Source organism: Euleptes europaea, chromosome 20, assembly GCF_029931775.1.
Source record: "Euleptes europaea isolate rEulEur1 chromosome 20, rEulEur1.hap1, whole genome shotgun sequence".
Classification (NCBI taxonomy): Eukaryota; Metazoa; Chordata; class Lepidosauria; order Squamata; family Sphaerodactylidae; genus Euleptes; species Euleptes europaea.
The window spans coordinates 25,019,198-25,028,023 of NC_079331.1; positions in this window are offsets into that span (position 1 = coordinate 25,019,198).

The following is an 8,826-nucleotide window of genomic DNA, read 5'->3' on the forward strand; positions in this document are numbered from 1 at the left end:
TCCCCAAAGCAGCTGACACAGGTCTTCCACCCCGACTTTGTCCTCCCAGCCACCCAGGCGGCTGGTTAGGCTGACAGCCAGCCAGCCAGCTTCCACGGCAGGAGCGGGGATTCGAACCTGGCTCTCCCAGCGTCTAGCCTGGCCCTCGAACCACTACTCCCCGCCGCCGCCTTTCCTAAGGCAGCCTGGGCCAGGCCCCACCTGCCTTCCGGCGGCACGGGAGGGAGCCGAGCCGGACCCTCCGCCAGGGCATCCCAAAGGCCCCCCGCGCCGCCGTGGCGCGCACCAAGGCGCCCCCCTCCTTAGCCGGGCAGCCGCAGGGGGGAGAGCGGGGGAGGCGGGCCGAGGTCGAGGCGGAGCCCCTCGCGGGGGTCCTCCGCGCCTGTTCGCCAAGGGCCCGCCCCCGCCCCCGCCCCGCCCCCGGCGGGCCTGGCACGGCCAGGCTTTGCCCGCAGAGCGGCCTCCGAGGGCAGGAGAAGGGGGGCACCGAGCGAGGCGCCCCCCGCCGCCCCCCGCCTCGCCAGACGGCGCCTCGCCGGGCCCTTGGCCGCCTCCAACGCCGCCGGCCTCGACCCCAGGGGGGTTGCGTGGCTTTTTTTAAAGCGTCGCGGGGGCCCTTCGTCCTGACGCCTGGCGTCCCCCAGCGGGGTCCCGGGCTAAGCCCCCGGCACCAGCCCAGCCGTCCTCCCCTTCCCCCCAGGCTCCACCGACTTGGAGCTCCCGGCTTCCCGCTGGCGAGCCTCCCTTCCCCCGCTCCCGGCGGCACCTTTGGGTGACCGGGCCGCCTGGGAAAGGCAGGACAGCTGGTGTGATGTGATGGCCTTCGGGGACTCTTTCGCGGCTAGCAGGAGAGGGAGCGAGTCTACAAATGCTGAAACCACTGAAATACCTGAGGGGGGGGGGCTGGGTTTCGTTTGGTGTTTGTGTGTTGGCCAGCCTGGTGTAGTGGTTAAGAGGGGTGGTTTGGAGTGGGGGACTCCACTGATCTGGGGGTCCGGTTCAATTCCCCACTCCTCCAGATCAGTGGGGATGAGTGGGAGAGGCTAATCTGGTGAACAGGCTGGTTTCCCCAACTCTTCCACATGAAGGCAGCTGGGTGACCTTGGGCTAGTCACAGCTCTCTTAGAGCTCTCTCAGCCCCACCTATCTCCCAGGATGTCTGTTGTGGGGAGAGGAAGGGAAGGGGCTTGTAAGCTGGCTTGATTCTTGGGCATATAAAAACCAACTCTTCTTTTTTGTCAAACCTAAACTTATTTTACTGCTTTAATAAACATAAAATGTAAGCATATAGAAATCATACTATTTGCCATATTTACAAGATAAACACCTTAGTTTGCTACAAAAAAAACCCCAGCAAATATATCCAGTACTTGAGAGAATTGCAAATGACTGCATACTATGCTCACTTCGCACATCTTCCTTAATTTTTTATGCCTGAGAGGCAGGAAAAATAAAAGTTGAAATTAGAAAACAAAATTAATAGTAAACAATCAAGTTTATTACTTGCATTCAAACAGTTTCTTAAAGTCACATTAGGACTGGCAGCATATTTGGATATCAAATAAATTACAACATTCAAAATACTGAACTCTTTAATAATTTATATAATCAAAAATATTATAGCGCATTAATTGTTGTGAACAGTATCCATAATTAAACAGTTAAAGTATGTTGCCTGTCTGCACTATACACAGGGTTTCATGGGCTCTAATGGTAGAGACTGTCTTAGGTAAACATTTTCATGTTAAAATAAAATAAAAAGATTACACATTTTGAGTGGGTAAATCTTTGTCTTCAAAAATGTTCCACTGTTTCCAAAAGAGAAACCATTTCCTGACTTGTTCAAGCGCTCCCCCAAATGTCCCTATTTTTCCATAAGAAAAACGGAAGAAAGTTGTCAAAGAAAATCGGAAAACATCCCACCGCTCCCATTTCCCACCCCACGCCACGCCACGCGGGGCCTTGGCTGGCTGCCTGCCCTGCCACCAGCACACCGGGGGTGCGGGGGGGGGAGAGCTTCTAATCAGCTCGATGCGGTCGGACTCTGGCCAGGGCAGCCTGTGCCAAGCGGGCGGGGCACTCCTCCTCGTCGTCGTCCCGTCCAACGGCGGGCTCTGCCCCGAGGGGCGCGAGGCCGCCTCCCACCCCGACTCCGCCAAGGCCAGCCCTCCCGCTGCAGCCCAGCAGGCCAGCTGGGCCTTCCCGGCCGTCTCCCGGGCAGCGGACGCGACTGCCGGCCCCTTGGCAGCCTCTCTTCCCGGTGGGCTCCCCGCAAGCGCCCTGGGCGGAGGCAGCGCGGCGGGTCTCGGCCGCCGGAATCGGGCCGCTCTGCCTGGGCGGCTGCGAGCGGGAGGCCAAGCAGCGTCCCTCGAGTGGCCCCCGGGGCCTTCGTCGCTCGAGGCGGGGGAGAGGCGGGCAGGCTGGCTGGCTCGCCCGTGGGGGCCAGCTCCTCGGTCCAGTCCCGCCGGCAGGCTTCTTCTGGGGGCCGGGCGGGCCGGGCCCCGACGGCTCCCCGGTGGGGCGGCCCCGCGGCGCGCAGCAGTCCGGGCGCCGGTCAGTGGTGGGCGGGCGGCGAGAGGAAGCCCTCCAGCCAGGCGAGCAGCTCGGCGGGGAGGCTCTGCGGGAGGGAGAGAAGGAGACGGCCCGAGGTGAGGCCTGGCCGAGGCGGCCGGGGCGGCCAGGCCCAGGGGCGCGGGGGCGAGGGGGCGAGGGGGCGGGACGTACCTGGGCGGAGAGGTCCTCCCGCGGGGACGCGGCGGCGGCGGCGGCTCCCGGGGCTGCGCGTCCGGCGCGCTGGTGGGCGTGCGTCCCGTCGGCGCTCCAGGCGGCGTGTGCGGCGGCGGCGGGGCTCAGGGCCCAGGCGGGCGGCGCGGGCTGCAGGCGCGGGCTGGCGGGCTGGGCGCAGGCGAGGCCGGTCGGGCGGGGTGGGGGTGGGGGTGGGGGTGGGCGCAGCAGCTGGGCGAGGTGGGCGATGTAGCGGCTGGCGAGGCGCAGCGTCTGCACCTTGGTGAGGCTCTGGCCGGCCGGCGCCAGGGCGGGCGGCAGGAACTGGCGCAGCGTGTGCAGGGCGCCGGCCAGGCGCCGCATGCGCAGCTTCTCGCGCTGGCTGGCGCTCTGCCGCTGCCCGTCGGCCAGCCGCCCCCGACGGCCGCCCTTGGCCCGACGGCCCGCGCCCGGCAGGCCGGCGGCGGCGGCGGGCGGCCCGAGCGGCGCGTAGGCGGGCGACAGGCTGCCGCGGCCGGACTCGGGCGAGGAGGCGGGCGAGCCCCAGGCCGGCGGCGCCCACAAGGAGGGCAGCGCCTGCGGCGGCGGCGGGCCAAGGGCGGCGGCGGCGGCGGCGGCCTCGGGAGGGCAGCTGCTGGCCATGGCGCCGGGAGGGACGCTGCTCTGGGCCGCCCCGGGCCGCCGCCCGCCTTTATGCCGCCGGCCGGCCGGCCCAAGTGTGAATTTGGCACCTCGGCCAGGAGGGTCCGCGCACATCAGAGCGGCGCCGCCGGCTTTCCGCGGCCCCGCGGGGGGGGGGGAGTGCAGCCCCAGGGCCCCCCTCCTTCTCCCCGATCGCTTGCCCGGGGGTGTCCCTGACTCCCACCTTCTCAGCCACCTGAACCACACTCAGCTGGCGGGTCTTGTCAACCAATTGCCCAGGCAGGGCCCAACGGGCGGGGGCAGTCAGATCCCACAGCACCCCTGGCTTGGGGTGCCAATCAGTGCCCTGGGCCTTGGTGCTCTTCCAGAGATGCCCTTTGACAGTTGGCCACTGGACTTTCTGGCCACAAGCCTGGAGGTTTTGCTCATCTACCCAGGGTGAGTTTTGAAATGCAGTGTTGAGGAGTGAGTTTTGTATCACATAGAGGAGGAATAAAACACAGATGTCAGGTATCTGTCAGGTCTCCACAGATGCCAGAGCCATTCGCACATTATGAGGGCCTGGAAGCTGCCAGGTAGCTGGGGTGCTGGTCGGATGAGCACAGAGCTGAGTGGCGGGGACTGTCTCTCGCAGGGAGAAAAAGAAGAGTTGGTTTTTATATGCCACTTTCTCTATCACTTAAGGCAGAATCAAACCAGCTTACAATCGCCTTCTGTGAGGTAGGTGAGGCTGAGAGAGCATGACTTGCCCAAGGTCACCCAGCTGGCTTTGTGTGTAGGAGTGGGGAAACAAATCCAGTTCACCAGATTAGCCTCCCCGCTCATGTGGAGGAGTAGGGAATCAAACCCAGTTCTCCAGATCAGACTCCACCACTCCAAACCACCATTCTTAACCACTACACCACGAAGGCTTTGGCCTTCTTGCCGGCACCATTTCCCCAGCCCAAAATGTCCCCTGGGGTGCTGCCTTTCCCCCCACTGGGGAAACTTACATGTATCAATGTCTTGGGGACGTATCAGGTCAGGGAAACTGCTCAGGGGGGAGGCAGGATTGCCCTCTCCCTGCATGCTGAACGGCTGGGACACGGCGAGTCCTTGTGACGGCCCAAAGTGTGAATGAGTCCTGAATGTGAGAATGAGCTTCTTTGGTGTTAAGGCCCTCAATTTCAGAGACTGGTGAGGCTTCTGGGTCCCGGCCCAGAGGCTCTGCCTGCCACCCTTGCCACAGGGGAGTCGCTCCAGCTTCTTACCACCTGGTCTTCCCTGACCTGTTTGGCCCCTCCCCCCCTCACTTGCTGGATCCAGGGGAAATTTTGTCTGCCCCCTAGCAGAGAGGGTGACCGATGGGACTTCTGTTCCAGAGCTTTTGGGGGACCTTGCAGTGGACTTCTTCCTTTTGTGGAGCAGAGGTGGATTGCTCATTTTGCCATGCCGCAGTTGGGAGGGGGGCTGAGGAACCGGCCCAGGGCAGACACGGCCTGGGGAAGCCTTGGCTGAGGAAGCTGCAGCTATGTCTAGGATGCACCGTGTAGCCACTGAGGAGCCCGCTGAAGCTCAGGAGATCAGGGTCTAAATAAAGAATGAAATGCACCGCTCCTGGTTTGGCCCAGCAAGACGTGGAGGCTGACAGAGCCTGCTGACCACTCAAGAGAGGAAGCTCCAGTCTGGCCTTGCTTGGCCTGTCTGTCCAGAGGGAAGAGTCCGCCCAGACCCACAGGCTTTGCATGCCCTGGTGTCTTTGGTCTTTCAGCACATTTTGTGCTCCAAGGGAACCTCCAGTCTATGGCTGGAGATGCAGGGACACCTTTGGAGCAGAAAAAGCTGGCTTGTGATGGTTGCCATGTGACATTGTGGGGGGGGGGATGTACGCCTAAGCAGGAAGAAAACCCCAGAAGGAAAGACTCAGCTGCAGGATGAATCCTCCAAAGTTGGTGACCCTGCATGAATTCTTTTGAATGACACACAGAGGATCCCCAGGGCTGGGTGTCTGGTCAGAGCCACTGAAAAGTGGTGCCCCGACCATATCAGTGGGCTGTGGTGGGCAGACACCTCTGGAGACCTCCTCTGCATTGCACAGGCATCCTTTGACAACACGCTGCAAGATATTCCTCCACGTCAAAATACCTCTGCAATTAGATGAATTGATTATGCTAGCACCCAAACTGCAGGCATTAAATTCCCTTCTGCTTTTTCATGCAGGAAGACATGCCGTTTGCAGATGGTGCCCAACCCAACAGAAGACAAAAGCAGGCTTTTCGTTCATAGGCAGACTTGTGCAGATCTAACCAGTTAATCACTCATTCAGTTGAAACTCCTCTGATTAACCCACAGAGATTTCAGACATGGCCCAACAGCCCCCCCCCCATTCCCTCCAAGGGCTCCTGTTTGTAAGGGGGACAGATGCACCCAGGGGCAGGGGGTGGGGGGCCCACCAGAAGGCACCCAGGCCTTTCCCAAACTTGGAGCAGCCCAACTCTGACCTCCAGAGAGGGAGGCCATTGCAGGGAGTTCTCCAAAGCCCCCCCCCCTTTCCCAGCACACTCCACCCGTGTGCCTGTACACTTTGGCACTAAGGCTTTGGAAGAGGGAGTGTGAAACATCTGGGGAGGGGGCCACAGCAGCTTTCCCAGGCTCAGCATGACACCCCTGGTGCAAAGGTTGCCAGGGAAACCCAACATTGCATGTTTGGGAAATAAAAGCCTCTGGGAAAACATCCAAAGGGAACGGGGTGCAGGGGGAGCTTCCAAAATAACGTCCGGCTGTGTCGAGTGGTGACACGCGAGGAGCAGTGGGGGGCGCACCTGTGGCCCTGGCAAGAGGAGATGCTCTGGCTGAGAAGCGGGTGGGGGGGTATCAAATGTGTGCCTGTGGCTTGTAGCCCCAAACCCTAACCCTGGCAGAGGCACTCTAGTGATCTGCATGAGCAATCAGATCTTTTGGGTGCTTTCCTCCCCCCTTTCCCCCTCCCCCACTGCTGCTGGGGTTGCAAGCTCCAGTTTGGGAAATACCTGGAGATTTGGGAGTGGGGTCTGGGGAGGGTGGGGTTTGGGTAAATTGCCACAGAGTCCACCTTCCAAAACAGCCATTTTCTCCAGGGGGACTGATCTGTTGCCTGGACATCAGTTGTAATTCTAGGGGATTTCCAGCCACCACCTGGAGGTTGGCAACCCTGAGCCCTGCCCTGAGCCCTCATGCCACCCTCCAGATGGCCTTTCTCTTCTCTGTCCTTCACACCTTCCCCATCTCATTAGCCCCAGGCAGAGTAATGAGGTCTACCCAGGGGACCTTCACACTTCCCCAGGTCGTGTTTGGACAAGTGCTGCCAGCCCCCGGCTTCCACACAGCCTCTGCTTTGGGTGGGGCAGTCGCAGGCCTTGGGAAAAGCAGCCCCCCACACTTTGGGGGCTGCTGGCTGGGGGCACTGGGCATCCCTAGTGCTCTGCATCAGTACCTGGATCTGTGCCCTCCCTTATCGGGGAGGGGGGGACTGGGAACACCGAAGATGCTGGAAGCACGGGGGGGAGGCCTGCCTCCCTGCTGCAGCTACCTGAGGCCCAGGTGTGGCCCACGGACTCTTAGCCCTGCGAGAGTCCTGCGGGCAGAACCAACCCTGGTCGGGGATAGCCTCCTGACTCACAACCGACTTGGAAACTGTTCCGAGGGCCAGTTGGGTTGTAGAGTTTTGTGTGCCTCGCACCTTTGGGGAGGGCTTCCTTTTGCCTGCTGCTTGGCATCCCCAGTGGGGCAAGAGCGGGTCAGAAATCCCACCGGTCTCCTTCCCAGACTCTAGCCATTGCCTCCCCCCCTCCCCACCACCCCTTCCTTCTTGGCCGTGCCCCTCGTCTCCTGGGAGTGTTTGCAGACATTTTCCAGGGAGTTGTCAGGACACAGCACCTTCTCGGCTGAGCAGAAGGTTGGGACTGCAACATGGGAGAGGTGCCGGGTTCAAGAGCCCACGCGGCCTCCAAGTTTTGCTTCTGTCTCTCTCTCCCTCTCTCAGAGCTTAAAGCAGCTGTGGACCGGTGGGGAGATGGCCTTGGGGCTCTGGGGGTGGGGGCTTCATCCACACATGCTAAGAGAAATCCCCCCTCCCCCCAAAAAGCTGGTGGGTATAAATACATATGTCTCCGCCTCACCTACGTCACAGAATTCTTATTGAGGTGTACTGAAACTGGTCAAAAGAGACAAAAACCTACATCTGGTTAGAACAGGAGCCAGTGTGGTATAGTTGTTAAGTGTCGGACTAGGATGTGGGAGACCCAGGTTCGAATCCCTTGCTGGATGACCTTGCATGAGTCATACACTTTCCGCCTAACCTACCTCACATTTTTTAGCTGCCTTTTTTATTTACAAAGCTCAGGATGGGTTACAATATAAATAAAACACATAAAACAGAGTACATAAAAATACATAAAAAGACAATTTGAAATCACAGTTTAGTACTTCTTTAATTAAACGGAGTCCTTAATTGCCTTCAGCTGCCTCCTAAGGATGAAAAATGAGGGGGGCCAGGCGCAACTCCCTGGGGAGGTTCTTCCATAACTGGGGCTACCACTGAAAAGGCCATCTCTTCTTTGCTTGATGGGATCTTAATTCCTGGGCAAGAACATACAGGAGAAGATGGTACTTCAGGTACCCTGATCCCAAGCCAAGTAGGGCTTTAAAGGTCAAAAACCAACCCATTGATTGGAAGCCAGGGCAATTGCTGTAATATCAGGGTCACGTGCTCCCGATAGCTAGCCTCACCAATGGTATAGCTGCGGCCTCCAAACACTCTTCAAGGGTAGCCCCAAGTAGAGTGCATTGCAGTAGTCTAGTCTGGGTGTAACTGAGGTGTGGGTCACTGGCTAGATCTGACTGTCCCAGGAATGGATGCTGCTGATTCACCAGCTGAAGCTGAGCGAACACAGACAGAACTAATGCATCCACTTAGTATTCTAAGGTGGATCTGGGTAACTAATGACTTGTCAGTTTGATGTGCATATCTGGAAAAGTTTTCGAACAAATCATCAGACGGTCAGTCCTTGAGCAATTAGAAAGACTGTGATTACTAAGAGCCAGCATGGGTTTCTCAAGAACAAGTAATGGCAGACTAATCTTATCTCATTTTTTTTAGAAAGGTACTATCCTGCTGCCCTGACCTGGATGGCCCAGGCTAGCCTGATCTCGTCAGATCTCAGAAGCTAAGCAGGGTCAGCCCTGGTTAGTATTTGGATGGGGGACCACCAAGGAAGTCCAGGGTTGCTGTGCAGAGGAAGGCCCTGGCAAACCACCTCTGTGAGTCTCTTGCCATGAAAACCCCCCAAAAGGGGTCGCCATAAGTCAGCTGCGACTTGACGGCACTTCACACACACACACACACTATCCTGCTGGATCAGGAGAATGCTGTGGACATAGTTTATCTTGATTTCAGTAAGACTCTGATAAGGTTCCACATAATATTCTCATTGACAAGTTGGT